We start from the raw sequence: 26,534 nt of genomic DNA, 5'->3' as shown, positions 1-26,534 counted from the left end.
CCCTTAACCTTAACTTAATAAAAACAGATCTGTCCACAGAGACAGATAAATGAATACAGCAATCTCAAACAAATACATGATGTTTGATGATGCTTTCATCCTTTACAAACTGCTGAGAAACTTGTGAAAGAATGGCTGAGAACGAGCAGATTTTGTCATGTTACAAAAACTCTATTCCTGTCATTTTCATGCTTTTTTGGCTGCATGTATATCAAAGTAAATGAGGCAGAAATGTAAAAGAAAACATGCATTTTAGCTACACTTTCTTCTTGAAAGAGCCCTACATAACATTGATTTTTGCAGTATTGAAATGCAGAGTAATTTGTGCAAGCTTCAGAAATGCATTGATTTTTAATGATTAACCATAAAATGGTCCTTGGCACTACCCCTGTGATTTGTGCTCTTGTCCAGCCCACTTATTTCGATTCCTGATAATATGATTCAAACACATATAGGGTAAAAGTGCCTGTCCAAGGGCATTTCACAGACTGCATTGCCAACACTGTTATATCCCTGTATTTATGCATTCATGATATACTCTTTTATTGAAACATTCAAATAATTGATATGTTAAAGGGGTGGTTCACCTTTAAGTTAACTTTTAGGGGCTGATTTACTAACCCTCGAATCCGACCCGAATTGGAAAAGTTCCGACTTGAAAACGAACATTTTGCGACTTTTTCGTATGTTTTGCGATTTTTTCGGATTCTTTACGAATTTTTCGTTACCAATACGACAACTTTCGTAATGGATACGAAAACTCGCGTTTTTACGCAAAAATCGTATTGGTAACGAAAAATTCGTAAAGAATCCGAAAAAATCGCAAAATACCGATCATTACGAAAAAAACGCAATCGGACTCCATTCGACCCGTTCGTGGGTAAGTAAATCAGCCCCTTAGTGTCATAAAATGGACAATTCTAAGCAACTTTTAGTTGGTCTTCATTATGTATTTTTTATTGTTTTTCAATTATGTGCCTTCTTCATCTGACTCTTTCCCACCTGACATCAAATAAAGTGGCTCTGATTGAACTTAGATCAAGTTTGACTGTTCCAGTAGGATTATTCCTCTTGGTTTCACACTCCAAAGCCATGGTCCGCAAAGAACTTTCAAAACATGAAAGAGATCTCATCATTAAAAGCTATAATTCAGGACAGGGGTACAAAAAATATCCAAATCATTAGACATTCCATGGAGCACAGTGAAGACAGACAGCAACAAGTGGAGAAAATACGCCTTAACAGTAACTGTACCAAGATCAGGACGTTCCTGCAGGATTGATGAGGAGACATGGAGCAAACTGGTCAAGGAGGCCACCAAGAGGCCTACAGCAACATTAAAGGAACTGCAGGATTTCTTGGCAAGTACTGGTTGTTCCCTACAAATGACAACAATTCTTTGTATGGCTGGATTGTGGGGTAGGGTAGAAAGATGAAAGCCTTTACTCACAAAGAAAAACATCTAAGTCTGCCTAAATTTTGCAAACAGGTTTACCGAGGCTCCCATAACTATGTGGAAAATGTATTAGAACAAGGTTTTGCCATAATTCCAAAAGGTTTGTGTGGCACAAAAATAACAGAGCACATCATCACAAGAACACTGTACCTATAGTGAAGCATGGTGGGGCCAGCATTATGCTTTGGGGCTGCTTTTCATTATCTTGAACTGGTGCTTTAGTCAAGTCACAATTTGACAGAAAATGTTTGCTAGGAAGAGTGGGCATAAAATGGCAAGTCCAGATGTGCCAAACTGATAGACCCAAAAAGACTGAGTGCTGTAATAAAATCAAAAGGTGCCTTAACCAGGTATTAATTTAGGGAGTGTGCACACTAATGTGACCAGGTTTTTGTATAATTTCTTTTTTTCCTTTTTTTTTACTAAACTCTTTCTGATTTGTTTTCGACTTCTTTGTATAGATTGCAAGTTTGCAATAAAGGTGAAACAAGTTCTGACAGGATTTATCTTGTTTTTTTTTTATTATTAAACAAAAGCCTGACATTTTGCAGGTGTGTGTAGACTATTTATATCCATGGTACAGTTTTTCAAAGCACTTTAGTAAGTGTTACCTGTGTTTTGAAAGAACACATTTATGTATGCTGTAGTCTTTCAGACAGGGGGTGCTATGTTAGTGCCACTGTTGCTTTCATGTGAACTGAATTTATGCTATCAGGAGGAGGCATTAAGCAGTGGCAGGAGGCCTGGGGTGCGACCTAGGGGTGAAAAAGTTTTACATTCGTCCAAATTAGATCCCTTCATTACTTCTGCTCCTCCCTAACAGTATCCCCCACACACTGTCAGCAATGGAATAGGTTGCAGGCGATGCCAAGGCAACCACATTCTCTAAATACAATTTCTTGGGTTAACATAGTGGCCCCTATTTAATTTAAACTAAATACTCACCTCTGCATCACAGTAATGGGGAATGAACAATTATGAGGAAATCCTTACATAAAGTACAATTCTGAGACTTTCATTGAATCTCTTTTTAAAAGAAGTTCAGAAGTCTTAGGTAAGGCCCTTTATGTATTAGGAAATTTGAGCTGCGGGGAAGTTGCTGGTGTTCACTGAAACTGACAGTCAAGCACTCTCTCCTAAAGAGAATCACAGTAAGTTGAATTTTAAGGATTCAGAAAGTTGCCGCATTGCATAAAACCATACCGTGTTTCAGAATGAATTCACCAGAGCCCAATATATACACGGAAAGTCATGTTATCTGCACAGCAATGCGATTTGTAGGCAGTATTAATCATGCTTTATGGGAGGAAATACTGCAAATCAAAGTGACTAAACTGAGCTTACAATCTGCCAAGACTAACTGGAATAAAGACTAACTGGAATAAAATGCCACATTTCATATGTTTTTCGACTGGTTTATTGCTTATGCACCATTTACATAAGCATTTATCACTTAGCTATAGATTCTTAACTTATAGAGCATTAACTCTTAAAAACAAAAGCAGCAGCAAATATGCTTGGCATACATTAATGACTCTACTAAGTGGTTTTGTCAATAAAATCAGTTATGGACGATCTATTATGTTTGCATTGAACAATCCCTGTGGTTTAAAAATATAACAAGCACTCACCACAATTTCTAACTGTTCCATTTGGGAGATGCTATAACACAACTCAGCATTTAAACTTTACTGGTGTAATTCATTCATTTCTGCCAGGTATAGGTGTAGAACAAATTGTCTTGTTCCTGCATAACTCAGATTTAGTTCTTAATTCTTAGTTCTGAGAAAGTGCATAAATGATTTGCTAGAATACAGCATGTAATCCCCAAAACTGATTGTACAGCATACAGGAGGTAGAAAACTCATGCAAACACTCAAAAAAAAAAAAAAAGAAAATTGCGCTTATAATAAATGCTAGATATGTTTCACTTCCATCCAAAAATGTTTTTACACAACAAAAAAAAACATAATTCGAAGCAACTTTCTGTTATACATTAATTAGATATTTTAGTAGTTTCAAATAAACAGGAGAACCCCGATTTTACAGGTGTCAAAATGATGTAAGTTACGGGAAAAACACAAATACTGGAAAATACAATGCCACTTGCCTGTATGAGACCTAGAAAAAATGGTGTCAATTCCAGCAAAACTTTAAATCTGGGTACATAAAATCAAGATTCTACTATGTTTGTAAATGTAATCACAGTTGAATGCAGTTAATCCTTTTCAGTTTCTCTTTCTTCTATCTCTTTCTATCTTCTGTACTGCTGGTTCTTGCTCCTGAATACAGGTCAGCAGAAGCCAGCTGATAAAAAGCCATTTTACTTTTACTGTGTCATTTGTGGTTCATACTAGCTACTGTGCTTTCTGTTTCTGCTTGAAATGAGCCCAAAGTAATAATCCAGTTGCTTTGTCCATGACATAAGACTTAAAGGAAAACTATACCCCCCACCCCGAATAATATAGGTCTCTATAACAATATCTCACATAAAACAGCTCATATGTAAAACCGTGCTTCATCTAAGTTAACCATTTTCATAAAAATGTATTTTTTAGTAATATGTGCTACTGTATAATCCTAAATAGAAAATTGTACTAAGGGCTGCCCCCTGGCATCATAGGATTCACAGTGCACACAAACTAGCCAAGGCACACATACATGCTGGGCCACATCAGCCAATTAAAGTTCTTCCTGTTACCGTTAAAGCTGCATTATTTCTGGTCATGTGATTTCTGAGGGAGTCATCCACAGCATCCTCTAAACTCTCTAACCAATAAAATGCGTGACACTATTATCTTGGAATGATACTGGCCACAGCTTTATTAATTTCAGTAATACAATCCAAACATAATTTAGTAATATACAATATATTCTCATTACATCATTTATAATATCAAAACATATTAAACCTTGTATATATTAAACATATATAAACATATAACATCATGTAACATCCATATAACTTGAACCCCTGTCAGTCTGCCGCTCCTTACCTAAAGCACTATCCGTGCTTCAGCCTTAAAGCCTCCTAGCCCAGAGGATAGGCCGCCAAACCGTACTTACAAAAGAGACTCCGCCTTACCTGGAGCCCCCCCGCCATCACCTTTTACTATATTCCCCTGTAATGCATCTGCAACAATGGCCACCCACCTTAGGGGTTAAACCATCCCACCAAGGTAAGCCTCTCTTACCGGCCCAAATATTTTTCCGGCAGACTGACAAGGGTCCACCCACTGCTGTGACAAATATCCTTCAAAATGCAGGCCAACCAATTTGCCTATGCCCCCACTAACTAACTATAAACTCATGTACCCCAGCCCTCATTGGCCACATTTGTGACAACTAAGAAAACAACAAACCAGTTCATAAATAGCACCCCCATCTAGGGAGGGCGGGTGGGGAACCTCGCCTCAAGCTGAAATGGCCACCTACTCCTCCCACCAGTATCCGCCCTTCCCCTTTAATCAAACCCACCTATTGGGCTCCGGCATGAGCTGACCCTGGGTCATGCTGCCCCTCCTCCAAGCTGGTCTGCTATCCGTGACTTACTCACAGCCCATCACTAAGTGGTGGCTCAAGGGAGATGTAAAAGGGCAATATTTACTGATATACATATTCCAGTTTGGAAAGATTCTTATGTAAGTCACTTAATATACAAATTATCTGTTGGCTAAGGTTTTCCTTTAAATCTGACATAAGGGCTTGTTTATTAAGCAGGGATTAAAGTGCAAAAAGTGTCACAAAGCCCTGCATTACACCTCACAAATACAGTAGCATTTAGACACGCAAGTAATGGAGACTAAAGGACAGAAGATGAAAGGGAATCCTTTATCTATTGTCTGCCTGTGGTGTCAAGTGCAGAGCTCCCCTGAGTGTGACAGTGCTGCACTGTACTCAAGCTGTTATCATGGGTGCAGCTGCTCTTGCTCTAAGGGTAATAGCTTTGCCCAGCGTTAAATGAGTCCTAAAGAATGGGCCTTCTGCTTTGTAGTATGTGAGGGGCTACACTTTCTTTGTTTACCATGTTAAGGTGAATGCCCTAGGCAACCTGGCCACTCACCTCCCCCCCCCGACATGTGCAAACGCGAGGGGCATCGTGGAGGGGAGGAACATGCCGCACAAGAGGGAATGCCCTGGGGGAATGCCCTGAAATCATCGTTGGGGGAAAGAGGTCCAGGACTATGGGTTGGCAAAAGGGGTACCTGCCTTGGGCCCCCCTCACTGTTGCGCCCTAGGCAGGTGCCTCTACTCAATACCCCTAGGTCTGGCCCTGGCACCTACCAATCAGAGCTTTGTACAAATCACCTTCTGTGCAACAGGGGAAGTCCCACCCCTTGGAACACCACAGATCAGAAAGTGCACTTGTATACAGTATGCTAGATAGCCAGCCCTTATAGCTAAGGAGCGCGGCCACTTAAATCATAGGAAACCATTGCTACTAGTCTGTTTGTCAATGACTGTCCCACTTTGGCTTCTAGTCTTGTATACTAGCACAGCTTGAATGTAAAATGTGGTTGCAACACAATTAGTTAATAACGATGAGCAAACTTGTGGTTTTTTACCTTTTATTAATTACATAAATACATGCTCAGTTTTGTGTACATCATTGCACTTTGCAGTTGCCATTGTGGTCACAACTAAGCTTTATGCTGTTTCTATTTAGCTGTACAGAAATGAGTACTTAGTAGTAGAACTTGTGTGAGGCAGGGTGACCTATACCATAGCTAATGGCGGGGGAGGACTAAGCCCTGTGACTGAAACCAATTCCCAGGTCAGGATACACATATCCCTATAATGCAAGGATGTTGATGCCTTTCAAAAATATGACTGGAGGAAAATAGTTAGGACCACCATATGTGGTTTGCCTTAATGTGGTATGGTGGCTTGTAAATACATGCACTTGCATAAATTGCTAAACTGCTAGTAAAACAGTGAACCAGGGAATGTTCATTGAATAATCCCCCCCACTGGTATGCTTGAGACCTATACCAGTGCCTTTTATTCAGTGGCCCACCATCCTATGTTGTTGACCCTCTGTCCAGTGGTGCTTGGAGCTGTAATGCAAATGTGGAGACAAGGGCCCTAGCACTACACATAGTTAAGCAAGCTGACTTACATTTTTTTATATTTGTATTGTCCAGTCATGGTTTGGTTTTGTAAATTGCGCATAGCAGTCTTTGGAATTTGCCAGTGTACAAAAATCACAAGATTTGCCTTATTATTAAGCTTTTCAAGTAAGTAATACCATTTAATGTATATACTGAAGGCTAAAATGGAGGAAAGGGGCAGTTTTATGCAGATAAATAGTTACCTTTCTATGCATAGGCAAGTGACTCTGCAGCTGGAACCCTAATGGGAACTACTTAGTATACAGAGCCTTACTGCATCAGAACCAAGTACCTTTCTATTTACTTTAAGCTAAGCTATGTTTGGCTGAGTAAGCAGTGGAACAATATATATGCATAATAGTGCTATTTTCCATTGTGGGCTGCTGTTCAGCTTAGTGAAATGAAGAGTGTGCTTATTATCAGGTGCCTGTATTGTTACAGTTTGTTTAAGTATTTTACACTGTGCAATTAAGCTTAACAGAAATGCTCCCTTTTCCGTTTATTATTGTGAAATTGTATTTGTTATGGAATGATACAGTTTTGGTTCTAAATTTACTATGACGTATTGGAAAAGTAAAAATAGAGATGTAGCTGAGGGAAAGTCTCACCCTTTTCTGTTGCAATTGCAGCAATGCCATAAATACCATCATGTGTAGGGTTCATTAACTACTGTGCAGAGCAAGTTATTCTCCTAATGTGGTCACTGCAAAAACAATACATACTAGTGGGGCTCATTTATCAGCAGTAGGCAAAGTTGCCCAAGGGCAATAACCCTGTAGTGGTTGATTTATTGCATTCTCACCTCACTCATCTTGCTGCCTGGTAGCCTTCGCTTCACATTAGCACCAAGGAACAGAAACACGCCACATTGTTTGTAGTGCATTTTTGCTGAAAATCTGTTTGTGCCGGAAAACCCATTTCTGCAAATATTAACACAATGCATCCTTAGCCACTGTGGTAACATGCTCATTCTTTTTAAACAAGTTGTTCCTCATGGTTTTTAAAGTTCTCATAGCCAATAACTGAGATGGTATTTTTGACACTAAATTACCATTTACCAGAGACATAATGGTTTCCTACAATTACCTATTTGGTTTCTTTGTCTCTCTCAGCATTTTGCACTTCGTTTTGGGAAATGGCAATCAAATGATTTTTTTTTTTGGCATGCTCCTGAACATGAGCTCCACAATGCGGAATTTAGTTTTTATAGCTCCACTTTATTTCTTCTGTGTAAACAGAAGAAATAGTACATTTATTTCCAATTAGTGTTTCCCCTTCCATTCTTGGTGGCCAACTGGCAGTTTACCACTTGCCACTCAGATCCGGAAGAACAGTTGGCAAGAATTATGTATCTGCTATATAAACGTCCCTCTAGACTCCCGGTGGAACTCTAGGGAGTAACAGATGTGCTTTACATGATATATTATTACAAGCGAGATTGGTATAATCTAGAAATGGGTACGCTGTGGAATGGGATATATTTTCTTGATGTCAGAAATTCCAGCTGGCAGGCGGTTGACTCATCATAACCAAGTTGCCAGCTTCTAAACGTTCAAATTATTGCCTTTAAGCGTTCATAATTGTGTGGCACTGAAGTGAATTATTTCTATTAAAATAGAAAATATTAAGCAGACACTTGCAAAATGCAAAAAAAAGAAAGTGAAAAAAAAAGAGCTAGACGGGACAGAGAGCGCAAACGAATGGATGATGACATCATGTTTTTAAAAAGCATTAGTAAAATTCATAGCTACACTTTACCATTTTATTTTATTTAACGGGGACACTTAGAGCACTTTTTCTGCTTAAATGGCCTGACATATAGAAATAGTGTGTCAGGTGCCATATGGGTTACTTTGCAGAGACTGCTTGATATACATATATATATATTTTTTTTTAAATAAAATGTCACTAATTATACTCTGCATTCTGAGTTACCTAGGCAAAAAGATTAATCCATGTCTATGTTTGACACCTATTACTATGTGGAAAAGGGCAACAAAAGGCTGGTATGAACATTGTAACCAGGAATCAAACCTAGATCTGCTTGAGTGACTAAAATGACTAAACAAGAGATAAGCATAAACTTGTGACTGTCAGTGCAACTTTTTTTATTGGTATTTAACACAGACACCCCCCCCCTTCATTTCCCTATAAGCATATGAAGTCATTGCATCAACCCACATACAGTAGCTCAGTCTTACACTTCGGAGCATATAAATAATTGAAGACTACAAAAAAGATTATGGGGCTATTCATTGCATCAACCAGGTAGACTAAAACCACTGCAAGCACAGTAGATAGTCTGATAGATGTTGGTCAGCCATTAAAAACAGATTAACGGTGGCTGATTAAGAGCATTAAATCATGAGCGCTGTCTAAAAATACATGAAGGTAGAGATTAAGATCATGTAAATGGCATTATTTTGCCACTGGCTTCAATGGTGTAAAATCTGCCCTTTTAAAAATATGTCACGAGCAGAAAGCCTTGAAATTTTATCCTTATATATAGGTAAAAGTTTCCATGTGATAATCTCCGTGCTATCCGCAGGAAACATTTATATCTGCATTGGCTTACACCTCCAGTGTCGGAAGTACTTGAAGTACTTAGCATATAAAGAAGTATGTTGTTACAAGCTTCTCATTACAATAAGAGCAAGTGATGTTATTTTTACAGGCAGCAAACAAAAGACTTGTTTTACAAACAAGGCAGTTTGCTTTAATTTCACTGAGCGTGCTGTTGTACTAAGCCTGATCACAGACATAAGTATAGGGGAATGCATTCTAGGTAGTATGAGATACAAACCCATTCAGATACAGTACAGGTATGGGACCCATTATCCAGAATGCTCGGGACCTGGGGCTTTCCGGATAAGGGATCTTTCTGTAATTTGGATCTCCATAACTTAAGTCTACTAAAAAATCATTTAAACATCATTTTAACCCAATAGGACTGTTCTGCCTCCAATAATAATTAATTATATCTTAGTTGGGATCAAGTACAAGGTACTGTTTTATTATTACAGGAAAAAAGGATATGGTGCTTAAAGGGTTACACACGATAAATGTAAACAAGGCACCTGGGCCAGATGGAATACACCCTCGGGTACTGAGAGAGCTAGGGGCAGAATTGCAGTGGCCCTTGTTTCTGATATTCTCAGACTCTCTTTCATTAGGTATGGTACCTAGGGATTGGAAGAAGGCGAATGTCACTCCCATATTTAAAAAGGGAGTAAGATCTCAGCCTGGCAATTATAGGCCTGTAAGTTTGACATCCGTGGTGGGCAAGTTATTTGAAGGCTTGTTAAGGGATCACATACAAAATTATGTACTGGAGAATGGCATTATGAGCAGTAATCAGCATGGTTTTATGAAGGACAGGTCATGTCAGACCAATTTAATTGCTTTTTATGATGAGGTAAGTAAGAAGCTGGACAGTGGGGATGCAGTAGATATAATCTATTTAGATTTTGCCAAAGCATTTGATACCGTTCCCCACAAACGACTGCTTTCTAAGCTAAGGTCTATTGGTCTTAGTGAAGCCGTTTGCACATGGATAGAAAACTGGCTACAGGATCGGGTACAGAGGGTGGTTGTTAATGGCACATTCTCTACTTGGAATAAGGTTCTCAGTGGGGTCCCTCAGGGTTCTGTACTGGGTCCACTTTTGTTTAATTTATTCATAAATGACTTAGGGGAGGGTATTATGAGTAATGTATCAGTGTTTGCAGATGACACAAAACTCTGCAGACCAGTCAATTCTATCCAGGATGTGACATCCTTGCACCAGGATCTTGACCAACTGGCAATCTGGGCAGCTAAGTGGCAGATGAGATTTAATGTGGATAAATGTAAGGTCATGCACCTGGGATGTAAAAATATGCAAGCCCCGTATACCCTTAATGGGACTGCACTAGGCAAATCCATAATGGAGAAGGACCTTGGAGTCCTTGTAGATAATAAACTTGGCTGTAGCAAGCAATGCCAGGCAGCAGCTGCAAGGGCAAACAAGATTTTGAGCTGTATTAAAAGGGGTATAGATTCACGGGAGGAGGGGGTTATTCTTCCCCTTTACAGAGCGCTGGTAAGGCCCCATCTAGAATATGCTGTTCAGTTTTGGTCTCCAGTGCTCAAACGGGACATTACTGAGTTAGAGAGGGTCCAGAGAAGGGCAACTAAGCTGGTAAAGGGTATGGAAAGTCTCAGTTATGAAGAAAGACTGGCCAAGTTGGGTCTGTTTACACTGGAGAAGAGGCGCTTAAGAGGTGACATGATAACTATGTATAAATATATAAAGGGATCATATAATAACCTTTCTAATGTTTTATTTACCAGTAGGTCCTTCCAACGGACACGAGGGCACCCACTCCGTTTAGAAGAAGGGAGGTTCCATTTAAACATTCGGAAAGGATTTTTTACAGTGAGAGCTGTGAGGTTCTGGAATTCCCTCCCCGAATCAGTCGTGCTGGCTGATACATTATATAGCTTTAAGAAGGGGCTGGATGGATTCTTAGCAAGTGAGGGAATACAGGGTTATGGGAGATAGCTCTCAGTACAAGTGAGGGAATACAGGGTTATGGGAGATAGCTCTTAGTACTAGTTGATCCAGGGACTGGTCCGATTGCCATCTTGGAGTCAGGAAGGAATTTTTTCCCCTCTGTGGCAAATTAGAGAGGCTTCAGATGGGTTTTTTTGCCTTCCTCTGGATCAACTAGTAGTTAGGCAGGTTATATATAGGCATTATGGTTGAACTTGATGGACGTATGTCTTTTTTCAACCCAACTTACTATGTTACTATGTTACTATTTTTGAAAATTAGAATTATTTGTTTATAGTAGAGTCTGTGGGAGATGGCCTTTCCTTAATTCGTAACATTCTGGATTGTGGGTTTCCGGATAAGGGATCCTATACCTGTATATTATAGCACATTTTGACACCTATAAAGGTCAGGGAAGAACTGCCACTGTCTATCCTTCATCCACTGGTTCTAAGCAGAACCTTGTTACACGACCCCCAAACTCCCTTCCCCCCAATATTTAGGAGATTACACCTGTGTTTCAGAATTGTAAAAAAGCCTTAATTTTCTACAATTGCTTCTTTGATTTTTTTCTTAAGAAAAATGAAAGGATTTAGAAAATCTTTTAGGAATTTTCAAAGCATAAAAATTGAAGTAGGAGCTGGGCCGAAAAGAAAAGTCAACAAGCAGAGGGATTTAAGTCTTTTAAAAGTACCATACACACCCAGATAAAGAAACATTTTTACTTGGGTTTACTTTAAACTGGGAAATTAATTTTAAACTGCGCAGAGTACCCTTTTAACCGATTCTTCAGTTTTTCTTGGAACAAAAAGACTTTTTTTTCTAACCCTTATGTGGCCCAGGTTTGTTTTATGGGCACAAATCATTGTTAATTGTTACTTTGTCTATTTAGCCAGTTCCTCAACAGCTGACCTATCATTGTCGGTTGTCTGATCAATGTCAAGTGCAATACAGACTGATTATCTGGATAAGTTATAATTATAACTGTAAACTTTACATAATTAAATTGGGTTATTAAAAGACCAAAAAAAAGTCCGTCAAGTTCAACCCCTACAAACAAACACATATATACACACACACTTAGCAACCTATCTATATATTTACAAATATAACTACAGAAAAAGACAGAGCACACCCTAATAATAATCAACTGCCCCGGGTGCTTGCAAAAAACATGTATAAAGCAAGACAGTGAGCCGCACACACAGGGACTTAGTTAGAAGACAAAACATTTTTTTATTAATGAAAAAAATCCAACGTTTCGAGCACCAACTGTGCTCTTCCATAGGGACAAACCAATACAAATATAACTATATATATATACGCCAATATCTATATTTATTGTAGATTTCTGTATTACAATAGCCTTGGATGTTATCCTTGTTCAAGAAATCGCCCATGTCTTAAAGGCATTAATAGAATCTGCCATCACAACATCCCCTGGCAGGTCATTCCACTGCCTACCTGCCAAAGGTTAGTGTGTAGCCTTCACAGAAAAGGTGATTTTAAAGAGAACATTTGAAAGTATTTAGGGATGAGGAATGTCTGAGGGGATGTGGTACTGAATTTTATAGGCAGGGAGCTGCTTTGGTGAAGTCCTGTAGGCTTGTATGTGAGAATGGTACCAGGGTGGAGGAAAGTGCATTGTCATTAAAGGAATAAAATGGCCAGTTTGGAGTGTATCCAGAGATAAGGTTTGAAATGTAAGGTTGGGCATTGTTAAAGAGAGCTTTGTAAGTAAGGATCAGGCGTTTTAATCTAATGCAAGAATGCCTCTGTAACCGGTGCAGGGACTTGCAGAGAGGTGGAACAGAGGTGGGTTGACAGGTGAGGTAGATGAACATAGCAGCGGCATTTTGCATCAGTTGTAAAAAGGATAATGAATGTGTGGCAAGCCAATAACAATGAGATTTCTTTAGTATATGATTAATGAGTGGGAGGAATTAGATGTGAGGAATGACAGAGTGCAGAATCAAATACTGTATAACCCCAACAGCGAATCTATGTGCTGGAATAAATGATAAATGCAATTCTCTTCCATATTATAAGGTCTTCCCTCAAAAGAAATACAGACTCATTGGAGGTGTCACCTTTTCTTAGAAGGAATGAAAAACACATTAATAAATGAACCCTTTTTTCTTTTACTATTCATACTATTACCACCATGTCTCCTTGCTTCAGCCTGCAAGCTCATTTACAGCAATCAGCTATATCCTAATGCTTTACTCTATTATTTAAAAATGCCTCTTCCTGCTGGCAGCTGCTTCCCATTCCTATAGCAGGTGTTGGAGATGCCCACTGAGGATTTCCTGGGAAAGCAGTAAATCACTGTAACAAATACATGCTATGGGCTACTTCATTGGTTCAAATGTGCACCTCCAAATGTGCCCCACTCTGCCACAGCAGCACATATTTGAAACAGGGCTATATCAGTAGGATAAATAATAATATTTACACAATATTAAACTGTAAACATAAACAGCTGTGGTACATTTTGGGAGGCAGCCATTGCCCAAGGACAGTAACCCACACCACTTTACATTCATGTCAGAGGAAAACAACTTGTAAGCTTTTACAATATTTGACATTCATGAAGTTGCAGTGATCAAAACACCCCATGGTCCATTGACCTCATTTGGCAGAATCCTGTTATTAAAGTAAATGTTTGTATAAAATGCGTTAAAAATTGTGCTTCATAATGTGATCTATTAGAATTCAGACTTTTTAAACTGAAATGTCTGATATATTACAGTTGTTCAGACTAATTTTAGACTGAAGAGGCCACTTGATGAAGTTAATCTCTAAATCCTAACGCTACTAAACTTTTTCCTATGTGTAATATGCATCAGAGAACTTGCTTTTTTAAAGAATAAGGGCAGCATGATGCTTTTTACATTCATCAGATATATCAGAGGATGGTGATGTACTGGCTCTTTGACAAAGAGTAGGCACAAGTGCTAGGAGAATTAAAGGGTATAAAACTGTGCCTGTTGCACATTAATCACAAGGCACAGAGTTCAATAAACTGGAGCACAGGGAAGCCCTGGGTCTATCGCCTGCCATGAGCAGGGGATAAGTAGATGGGTCCCCTTATGCCCACAACTGAACCAGATCCAACATTAGCACAGCACTTTGGCAAGTCTAACATTTCTGCAAACTTTGGCAGGAATATTAACAATATCGGACTGAACATGATTTGCAAAACATTCTACTAAATACCTTGGAGTCTTCCAAAAATCAAAAGTTATAGATCTATCCATCTCTTTGAGTAAATAGATCTTTTTACACAGGAAGGGGAAATTGTTGGAAGAGTTGTTCCCTATATGAGTACCAATAGTTAGATGACTATGCAAACCATCTAAAAAATGCATATAACAATGAGTCTCCATAACTGGTTTGGGATTCCAGTTGGGGTACTCATTGGGGTACTTTGTCATTGTCTCTAGTCATAGATTACTGTTCCCCAGCTATCCCCTTAAACCCTAGTTGCTATGATAAAAAGGTACTTTATTTATGTGCCTAATACATCACTACAGAGAATAATGCTGCGGTTTGATGTACAATTTAATATTAATATGAGCCCCTGTCACTTGAAAAAGTGGAACAAGTAGTTTTACATTAAATTTTATTATGTTCCCTTCTTGCCTGCAACACCCTCATTTCCCAGTCCTTTTTAGGTAGATGAAACCTTGCAAGGACCAACCACTGAGTAGCTTTGATTTCACTGTTTGCCTTGTTCAACTCAAGAAATAGCAAATAAACAAATTATTTGTGATTAAAACAATAGGCAAAAAGTATGTCCAACAGCACTATTCATGTAAAATCCATGGCAATTTTTTTCATTCATTCCTAGTCACCACAAGGAACTGAACCAAGCTCAATACCAAGTCTGACTGGGAATCAAAATAGGCCCTGGCATTTTAAGTAAACAAAGGCCCCAGCAGCCCCCTCCCCACCAGCCCAATAAATAGTGACTGTCTATGGCATCTTACATCAGCCGCTGCAGCATTTGCCACAGATTGCCAGTCCAGGCCTGCTCAGTAAACTGAGAGTACTGAGTATAAAAGTATAGCTGAGCTTCCCAGTGTGAGAGCAGGGTTGTTTCCCTGCCCCATGTGCATATACAGAACAGCTGAGGAACTGGAGTTTGGCACTCTTATATTAGCACATGTACCCTGCATGTAGTTTGTGGGGGGTTTTCTACTCTCATTTTTTTCTCTCACTATGTTTAATTTCATTTATATACAAGTATAAATAATAAGGTGACTTTCAGATATTGTTTGTATTCATGTAAACTTGTGCTTCCTTTCTGATATTAAGAAGAAACCAAAAACATGCAGATGCATACACAAAAAGAAAACACTTTTATAAACTCAACAGTGGAAGACAAGCAACTAAGGGGAAAAAATATAACTCTAAATTGAGTCTTTTCATTTGTTTTTATATACACTATTTTTATGCAAAAGCCAAAGCTGGCCATTCAGAATGAAAACAGAAGAGAAAAAAAATAAAAAAGACAGCAAGTTTTTCCACCTGACCTTTCAGTGCTCTAATGCAGTAAGGAATGGATTGTTCTATCTTTTGTGCAGTTCTTTTAATGGGTAATAAAACAGAACTGGGCTTTTTTAGTGTTAAGCACAAGTGCTGAGACGTGCATATCAAAAGAATTTCTGAATAAGCCCTTTCACTACCTCAAGTTACGTGTGAAAGCATCGACCCATCTGGAAACCTTTGCTCACAAATGAAGTGTAAGTGGCACACAAGCAGATCACCCTTCTGAGCAATTGTGGAAAAACAAATGAATCTGTTACCGGCTCATAGGTGCGTTCTGTAGCATCACTGCCAGTCCATATAAAGTCCGGCAAATTCTTTAAGAAATCTATTGGTTTTAAACGAAGGTTTGTTCAGAATGCAAACACGTCTGTATCAACAAGAAGCCAGCTTTAGACAAGGTAGAAAAACTGGTCTGTAAAATGGGAAATTACCGGGCGATTGTGCTAACATCTCTTTCTTGGGGTGGAGTTTATTTTTTTAAGCTGATCAGTGATCAAAGCAAGGGTGGAACTATTCACAGCGTGACCAGTGCAGTGGCACTGGGGCCTAGAGGTATTATGGGGCCTTTTGAAGACATGGGTGTGAAGGCCAAAACATGCACCTGTGCATTCTGGACTGGTTGTGCTTTATATGATTGAATGGAAGAATAAGTGCATTGGCATAATGTGTACATTAATAAGCATAGAGGCAGATTTAACCCCCAAAAAAAGCATCAGTACGTAGGCCATAGGTGGTTGAATCGCATTACTTTTTGACCGAAATGTCAGCATAAACCCCTCAAAAACTTTAGGGGTCATTTCTAATTGCCTCTGCCACATGTACAGAATGTTAAGAGGTGCAAAGGTGCACCCCTTAGTTTTTATTAAGGTTGGACAGAGGCAGTGTTCTTGCTCTACACCTTGTGTCAGATTCTTTTTCCTGCGTGAGGCACAAAGAGCAGTGGTTGTGGGCTCAGGGCAGCCTTTTCCTTAAAGGTGAACTAAACCCTAAAAATGGATATAGCTAAAAGATGCCATATTTTATATACTGTACCTACTACACCAGCCTAAAGTTTCAGGATCTCTATAGTAAAGAGCCAGGACTTCAAACTTATCATAGGAGCTCCCCATCTTGGAAAGTGTCTGTGACACTCACATGCTCAGTGGGCTCTGAGCAGCTGTTGAAATGCTAAGTTTAGGGGTTGTTGCAAATTATCAAGCAGAAAATGAAGTTGGGCTATCATTTAAGCTGATTATGCTTCCGGGCTGATTATGAAATTCTGATGCTTATTGCACTGGTTTCAGAGCTGCCCTGTAATACTTATTTGTATTAATTACAGCTTCATATTGTGGCATTTATATTCTGTATACTGTTTACAGTATATTGTGAGTGGGTCCCTAAGCTCAGTAAGTGACAGCAGCACAGATCATGTGCAATTAAGATGGGGAGCTACTGGGGCATCTTTGGAGGCACAGATCTTCCCTGCTTAAGGGTTGTGACAGAAACCCAAATTATCATAACAAGTATATTCTTTAGTTAGGCTTTAGTTCTCATTTAACAGCTGTCATAGGGCAGTTGGTAAGTACAGGGCCCCATTGCAGGCTGCACCCCCAGACCTCCTTAAACTCTGAGGAGAAATGCTACCCCCATGCCAGATCTTATGAATAAGAGCCCTGCCAAATGCATGCAATGATGTATTCATGGGGTGGATGCAGATCTCTGTGCTCTATTTTGGAGTGCCTATGGCAATTCCTTTAGCATGCAAGGCAGGGTGCAAAATGCAAAAACATGGCAATCTGCCCCCTTTGCTCAAATGTGCATGAACACAAGAGAGTTTATGTAATATATGGTGCAATGTTTGCTACAGTTCTTATCACCTTTAGGAACCAATAAGCAGGCATAACTGATCAACTGTTAAAAAAACAAAAAACTCATTTGTTGTTTTGGGTTATTAAACACGGGCAAACTTTTATTACACATTGCCTTTGTATTTTACAATATACATACATATATACATACATATACAACATTACAACATTGCCTTTGCAATTTGCATTGGGGTTTATTGATTTGGTTACCGCTGAGATCAGAATGGTGTTTAGCTGCTCAACAATAAATGTACACATATATCTGTTTTGATCATTAATCAGCTTTCATCACTGAGTCACTGAGACTCAAGAAAGTGTTAAAAATAAACTTATGGGAATCTTTCAGGATTCCACAGTTCAAATTACCTCACTCAATGTACAGGTATTAGACCCCTTATCCAGAAACCCATTATCCAGAAAGTTCCCAATTATGGAAACGCCATCTCCCATAGAATCCATTTTCATTTTTAAAATTTTTATTGGGTTTTATTACAATCCAACATTTGTATCAGTATAATAGCAAAACAAGATTTGCAGAGATAGAAGAAATGTGTTGTACATTATTACAAATAATTATCATAGTATCCTGTATTTGACACAGCATTGTACATATTCTGGTGAGGAAATCAGAGAAAAAAAAAACTGTCCGTTGTCCGGGTATTCTTGGATGTTGGATTGATTTTTATTTAATTTAACCAGGGGGGGAGAAGAAAGGGGAAGTCCAGGCAGAAAAATTGTCTGGGGGCCAGTAACAGTGAGATAATTAGTAACCCTCAATTTAGTATTGGTACTATGTAACAGAAGTTATAGAATGCATTTTAATGAAATAATTCACATTTTTAAAAATGGTTTCCTTTTTCTCTGTAATAATAAAACTGTACCTTGTACTTGATCCCAACTAAGATATTATTAATCCTTACTGGAACCAAAACAATCCTATTGAATTTAATTACTGTTTTAATCATTTTTTTAGTAGACTTAAAGTAAGAGATCCAAATTATGGAAAGATCCCTTGTCCGGAATACCCCAGGTCCCGAGCATTCTGGATAACGGGTCCCATACCTGTACAATGACTCACAAAGTCATCAATTTCAATTCTTAGTTCTCTAAAATGTATGGAGCATTGTAATTTTAGGAGAATGCTTGCTCTGTTTCTACTAAGCTACAACAATAGATCATCAGGTTGCAATTCATATTCTACCATTTGAAAAGCAAATATCTGATTGGCAGCTATGAATTGCTAGGCCTTTAGCAAATTAGCACATGTTGTTACCCCTTAGCAGGGCCGCCATCAGGGGGGCACAGGGGGGACAATCGTCCCGGGCCCGGACGTTTTTGGCTTTAAAGGGGGCCCGGCCGCGCTAAAGTTTTCTGAGCTCGGGCCCCCTTTAATCAAGCCCGGGCCCTCGCTTCCTCCGGCGGCGTCCTCCGCTTTGTGCCGCTACTTCTCCGCTTTTATAAGGTTGCGCCCGTGCGTGCTGACGTCACACGCACAGGGCGCAACCATATAAAAGCGCAGAAGTAGCGGGGAGCCGCGGCACACAGCGGAGGACACCGCGGAAGCAGGCAGCAGGCAGCAGGCAGCAGGCAGCAGGCAGCAGGCAGCAGGCAGCAGGCAGCAGACTTGTGGGTGACTGTCCATAAAACACCATACCTCTTGTGCTGACACAAGTCCAGATACGTTTGGCCATATTATCTGTCAGGATAGTTTTGGCCTTCTATAAAAGAGCCAGTGATGATACAGTCTATAGACTTTTGCCTGATCTCTCCTGGTCAGTGGAACATGAATGCTTTGTGGGGGGGCCCTGGGGGAAGCTGGAGAATGCTTTGGGGGGGGGCCCTGTTGGAAGCTGGAAAATGCTTTGGGGGGGGCCCTGTTGGAAGCTGGAAAATGCTTTGGGGGGGCCCTGGGGGAAGCTGGAGAATGCTTTGGGGGGGGCCCTGGGGGAAGCTGGAGAATGCTTTGGGGGCGGCCCTGGGGGAAGCTGGAGAATGCTTTGGGGGGGGCCCTGGGGGAAGCTGGAGAATGTTTTGGGGGGGCCCTGGGGGAAGCTGGAAAATGCTTTGGGGGGGGGCCCTGGGGGAAGCTGGAGAATGCTTTGGGGGGGGCCCTGTTGGAAGCTGGAAAATGCTTTGGGGGGGGCCCTGGGGGAAGCTGGAGGATGTTTTGGTGGGGGGCCTGGGGGAAGCTGGAGGATGTTTTGGGGGGGGGGGCCCTGGGGGAAGCTGGAGGATGCTTTGGGGGGGCCTGGGGGAAGCTGGAGGATGCTTTGGGGGGGGCCTGTTTAGGGGGGGCCTGGCTACCTGAGTTTTAGGGGGCCCTGGGCTGGCTAGCAATGATTTAGGGGGTACCTGCCCTGGCACCAATGCAAAACGTAACTCCTGGACACCAATGTTTTAGGGGGCCCTGGCTACCAAAGTTTTATGTCCTTTGTATTGATGGGAGGGGTCACTGGGGGAGGGGCCATTGGGGGTGTGGGAGGAGGGGGGGCCCAGAAAACTTTATTGTGAGGGGCCCTGTGATTTCTGATGGCGGCCCTGCCCCTTAGAATGTAAACTCTGTAATTTAGGGCATAAAATATTCCACATACTGAGCAGTTTTAAAATGAATATTCCTTTGTTTTCAAGTTCTGACTTGTTTGGTATTATTTCCCTTTAATATATTTCACAAACAAGATGGCTAAAAAGTAAAGCAAATTGTGGCTTTTCACATTCTGATTAGTGCAAAATTGTTACCCAAACGTGTTTTGCAGTAAGAGAAAATGTCTTTCAGTAGATAATTATACAAGCAGGATTTATTGTCTGAAACTATTTACTAAAGGGCAATTCCTGCCAGCTTCAGTAAACATTAGATGACTTATTTTAGAGCACCTGCATGCACATCTTTTCCTCCATCAACTGTTTAGGCAGAACACACTTGTAGCTCTAGTTTTACACATGCATCCAACCATCAGTGGGCTGTATTAAAAACAAATAGAGATATATGTTTTCTTAAAGGCTTATGGCAAACTGCCCTTTAAACTGAAGGCTTTAGCCAAAACCATCTGCTTCTTGGAACATGTTGGGTGACTACTCCCCGAGTGAACAAATTGTGTATTTTTTGCAGGATTAAGGCTGATTATTCCCCAGAGAGATTGCTCATTTATGTGGAAGTATAGGAAGACGTTATTTCTTCTGGAGCAGCAAAACATACTCTAATTTCACTTTTCCAGTGTGTAAAAAAGGCTACAAATGCATTAATAAGGTACTTTAACTTTATTTTAGGGGTATTTTTCCTCCTATATTCAGAATCAGGCTAAAAATCTTTATCACTCTTAGGGGGGGCATTTTCTAATGGTCCCATTTTTTTTCCAATTCGGAATTGTTAGTGCTAGAAGTCGCAAATATTTCTAGATTTACTGTGTGACAAAATGACTAAATATCCAAATCAAAAACAACAGAAACAATTCACCAGCTAAAACTTACTGAGACCATGTAGAAGTCAATGGCCTCTTTCCTTCTTTTCTTTGAAACTTTAGAGGTTTTCAGATTTTCAACGCTGTTTTTCTGTGTGACAATTCGAAATAGAGGTTTTAGTGCGACAATTCCAGAAAGTCGCAGTCTCGCAACTTTTCTGAGAGTTTTTCCCACACTGACTTTTTCAGTTCAGACTTTTTACTAAATGTCAGACATTCATGAAAACATGTTTATTTGAATTTTAGAATAAAAGAAATTAGAAAAGTTAGAGTTTTAGTAAATCTACCCCTAGATTCTGCATTAGTAATCTTCAGGACTCTAGATAATGGGAAACTATGAGTGGCAGCATTTATCCCCAACTAAATTAGCGAGGGAACCACTGGGAGTTGTCCACTTGCTAAACTGTAAGCACTGCATCATCATTTATTCCTTCTTTCTTCCCATATTGTGCTTATATATCATAATGGAAATATGGAAATATTCTGCTTTGAGGAAGGCTGGGACTTTTTTGGAGTAGGGCCACGGATGAGCAAAGAGGTCAACTGTTCAGCCAATAGAAACCCCTTTACCAAATACACACCCAGTGGCTTGTGTGGGGCAGTGCAAACAAGCATGAAAGTGGGTGAGTTTTGAAGACAACAAGGTAAGGAGTTGGGGCCAAAGCAAGGGAAATATGGGGAGACAAAGCCAAAACCGTTAACTATTAGTCAAAGATAACATAATTGAACACAAAATGCAGTTTTTAAATGAAGGTTTACGTTATTAAGGGAAAAAAAAAACTCCAAATCTACATGGCCCTGTGTGAAAAAGTGATTGCCCCCCCTTGTTAAAAAATAACTTAAATGTGGTTTATCACACCTGAGTTCAATTTCTGTAGTCACCCCCAGGCCTGATTACTGCCACACCTGTTTCAATCAAGAAATCACTTAAATAGGAGCTACCTGACACAGAGAAGTAGACAAAAAGCACCTCAAAGGCTAGACATCATGCCGAGATCCAAAGAAATTGAGGAACAAATGAGAACAAAAGTAATTGAGATCTGTCAGTCTGGTAAAGGTTATAAAGCCATTTCTAAAGCTTTGGGACTCCAGCGAACCACAGTGAGAGCCATTATCCACAAATGGCAAAAACATGGAACAGTGGTGAACCTTCCCAGGAGTGGCCGGCCGACCAAAATTACCCCAAGAGCGCAGAGACAACTCATCCGAGAGGCCACAAAAGACCCCAGGACAACATCTAAAGAACTGCAGGCCTCACTTGCCTCAATTAAGGTCAGTGTTCACGACTCCACCATAAGAAAGAGACTGGGCAAAAACGGCCTGCATGGCAGATTTCCAAGGCGCAAACCACTTTTAAGCAAAAAGATCATTAAGGCTCGTCTCAATTTTGCTAAAAAACATCTCAATGATTGCCAAGACTTTTGGGAAAATACCTTGTGGACCGACAAGACAAAAGTTGAACTTTTTGGAAGGTGCGTGTCCCGTTACATCTGGCGTAAAAGTAACACAGCATTTCAGAAAAAGAACATCATACCAACAGTAAAATATGGTGGTGGTAGTGTGATGGTCTGGGGTTGTTTTGCTGCTTCAGGACCTGGAAGGCTTGCTGTGATAGATGGAACCATGAATTCTACTGTCTACCAAAAAATCCTGAAGGAGAATGTCCGGCCATCTGTTCGTCAACTCAAGCTGAAGCGATCTTGGGTGCTGCAGCAGGACAATGACCCAAAACACACCAGCAAATCCACCTCTGAATGGCTGAAGAAAAACAAAATGAAGACTTTGGCGTGGCCTAGTCAAAGTCCTGACCTGAATCCTATTGAGATGTTGTGGCATGACCTTAAAAAGGCGGTTCATGCTAGAAAACCCTCAAATAAAGCTGAATTACAACAATTCTGCAAAGATGAGTGGGCCAAAATTCCTCCAGAGCGCTGTAAAAGACTCGTTGCAAGTTATCGCAAACGCTTGATTGCAGTTATTGCTGCTAAGGGTGGCCCAACCAGTTATTAGGTTCAGGGGGCAATTACTTTTTCACACTGGGCCATGTAGGTTTGGATTTTTTTTCTCCCTAAATAATAAAAACCCTCATTTAAAAACTGCATTTTGTGTTTACTTGTGTTATCTTTGACTAATAGTTAAATGTGTTTGAAACATTTTGTGTGACAAACATGCAAAAGAATAAGAAATCAGGAAGGGGGCAAATAGTTTTTCACACCACTGTAGCTTCAGCTTTTAAACAAAATATTCATTTCTATTTTGGTGCAATCGTTTTTTTTTTTCCCGCAATCATGTTGACGCCGTTCAAGATTTTTCTTAAGTATGAAAATCTTCTGAACAGCACACAGTGTGGTTTCCAGCTAGTGATAGCAGTTGAAATCCCTGATTAGATGTTGAAGAATGTTGGAAAATGTAGTCTTGCAGCATCTGGGGACCCAATGTCTAAACATAGGTTTAAACAAGGCTTTAGAGTCATGAATTGGGCCTGCAACACAAAACATTCTTAGTTTTTTAATACATCTAAATTTGTCTATCTACACATCTCCATCTATTGTTTATCAGACTATTTATCTGTTATAAATTAGCATTAATTAGATAAGGATTTCTGCCAAAAACATACTAAATATTGCTGGTACAGCTGTACTTAGTTTGGTTGCATTCCACACTCCACAGGCAATAGTGCACTTCATTTAGCATGCGTAGGATCAGGTCTGGCCTGTGATTTAACATAGGCCCTGGCATTTCTAGTACACAGAGGCCCAAATAGCTCCCCACCAGCCCAATAAATAGTGACTGTCTATGGCATCCTAAACAGCCCCTTTGGCATTTGCCATAATCAACAGACTGCCAATCCAGGCCTACATAGGATTAATGCTCAGTTCCCACACCTACATTTCTGTTTAGTTATGATGTCAGTGGAATCAAGTCTCACTGCAAAATTAACATTAATTGTGACATCTTCACCTGCCAAATACACACAGTAATATTCTAGAAGCACAGCATAATTATGTTGTATAAATATGAAATAGGTGGTACTGACACAAGACCAGTATGACTATTTGATGGGTATCTAGTCTAATCATGCACCTCATCCATACCTTTCGCATTCAACATTGACACAACAAATCAGTCTCTATATGTTTAAAAATATAGAGATGTATTTGTTTTAGAATAATAATCCAGACTAGTTTGGGTGTTGATGCCACCAGTGGGCCTCTTGTTAGTTCTCTAAACCTAGGATTTGGACTACTAGTAATTTTATATCATACTTGACAAATATTTTTACTTACACGTTCCACATTTATCATGGATTATGTTGTTTTTGTTCAGTGACTAGACCCCAGATAGAAATACAAAGTTATTAAAATAAATTCAGGTTACAGTTTTTCTGGAGATCTTGTGATTTGTTGACGTTTGAAAAGCACATTTTCAGTGCTTTTGCTCTTTTCTGCTTATGAATTCTGGGTGTTCCGAAAGTTCCCATGTAATCCTTGCATTGCAGCCCATAACCCCTGGTGGCTTTATTTGACTGTTGTGTCTTCTACTCTTATTGCACCATTATGGCTCTCTTCATTACCATTATACTTCCCTGACTGACCCATCATTAGACCCTTTTATTGCCTGCCTTTTCTTACTCTCTGGTTCTTTATGCTGTCATTTCCATGCTTTCTCTACTTCCCTATTGTTCCACACTAGTTAAAATTCCCATCTCAACTTTACAAGGGCCATAAATCAAGTCCTTCCTGCTGTAACACTATTGCAGTCATCACTTTATCTATTAAAGTCTGCCAGGCAATTAATAAATTATGTAACCATTTTCTTATTTAAATTAGCCAGCTCCTTGTCTTTTTTTCCTCCACTTCTGGGTTAAGACACTGGTTTTTAACCTAGGTTACCAGACCTTTCCCTTGTAAAGGATTTCAGCAATGCATTGACATGGCAGTTTTAATAAGTGTCCCAGTTAAAACATACAGACTGGTAAAAAGACTTTATTCATAATCGGTCCCAAGATAAAATGAATAATTCTAACTATAATTTCCTTTCACATTTTTTGTAACTATTTAGTAGTAGGAGGTATCTAGCAGTGGTTCCCAGACCCTTCTTATGAAGAAGCCATCTAGGGTTGTAAGAAGAAAGGAGATGCAAGGAGAGCCTGGTGAATTCAGTTAAGGGGAGAGACCAGGAGCCCAAACCCTGACTTGTGGTAAAGACCAGCCACCATCCAATATAAAAGGTACCCCCCCCCCCCATATTGTGTGCCAGCATAATGTAGCTGCCTGAGATTCACAATAAGGGAGCCTCTGAGAGCACAACATCGAGCTAGCCATTAGGAGTACATACTAGCTGATGAACCAGCTAAAAGTAGTGCCTAGGGCAGTGATCCCCAACCAGTGGCTCATGAGCAAAAAACAAAATTTACTACCAAATAAAGCCCCCTGTAAGCTGATAGTGTGCATAGAGGTACCTAATAGCCAATCTTAGCCCTTATTTGGCACCTCCATTAACTTTTATGATGCTTGTGTTGCTCTACAAGTCTTTCTACATTTGACTGTGGCTCACAAGTAAGAAAGGTTGAGGCCCCTGGCATAGGTTAAGGACCATATATGTAGGAGCAACTGTTTTTTGCCGTAAGCAAAAGTACTTTGAGAAAGAGAGCTCTACCTGTGGATTTATAAGAGCTCTTGAGTATAAGCTTATTGTAAGGATTTTACTTTGCCTTTAACCTTTCCAAATTAGGAGTTTCAAGTGGACTTGTTATATGGAATGATTAGTCTGTGAGATGCCTATGCTGAAGTAGTTTGTCAGAAGTTTTGGTTTTGCTGCAATAACTATAATCTTAAATTAAACAAACCTTTAATACATCATTGCATAGAATACAACAATTAAATATGGGACTTTATCTCACTAGCTCAGGGCATAGATGGAACACCAATCCACTGTCCCTATACACAGGGTAAGGCCATCTGATGTCCACGTCTTTGTGCAGATTTGTATTTGGTTGTGTGACATTTGGCCAAGTAGAACTGTGTTGTCCTGGTCACTGCTCCAAACAATAGCGGCCTGCAATTAGCCATGACTCACGTCATCTGTTTTCTCCTTCCCATTCTTTCCCATATTTGACCACAATGCTTTGTCTGAATTCCAATAAATGACTATTTAGCACTCACAAACAGCACCCTAAGCTTTAGTACGAAGCCAGCAGTAAGTCCCTTAATACATAATACTTCTAGAAAGGACATGTGGGAAACATGGACCATATAAATAGGCTGGTGGCTAGTGTAAGACTAATTTATTAATATTTTTGGCTAATACTCATGTAAAGAGTAGCTCACAACCAAACACTTTTCTTACATGTGCCGTAACACAAGACTATTCATTTGTCACAAAGACTAGACAAGTTTAGTAACAGACAATTTCCCAGCATCAATTAGAAGTGCTATAATATTATTTTGATTAAAATGGGATATTTAGTGATGAGTAATATGTATCCCTTCAAGGAAACAAAACAATGTGCAACATCTGGAGCCTCCTTTCTAACCACATTATTGCTAGCTATTGTGAAAGCCTGTTGTTAATATT

This window comes from Xenopus tropicalis, chromosome 7 (assembly GCF_000004195.4).
Source record: "Xenopus tropicalis strain Nigerian chromosome 7, UCB_Xtro_10.0, whole genome shotgun sequence".
Taxonomy (NCBI): Eukaryota; Metazoa; Chordata; class Amphibia; order Anura; family Pipidae; genus Xenopus; species Xenopus tropicalis.
The sequence above is the reverse complement of the archived record's forward strand: the minus strand, read 5'-3'. Positions refer to the sequence as shown.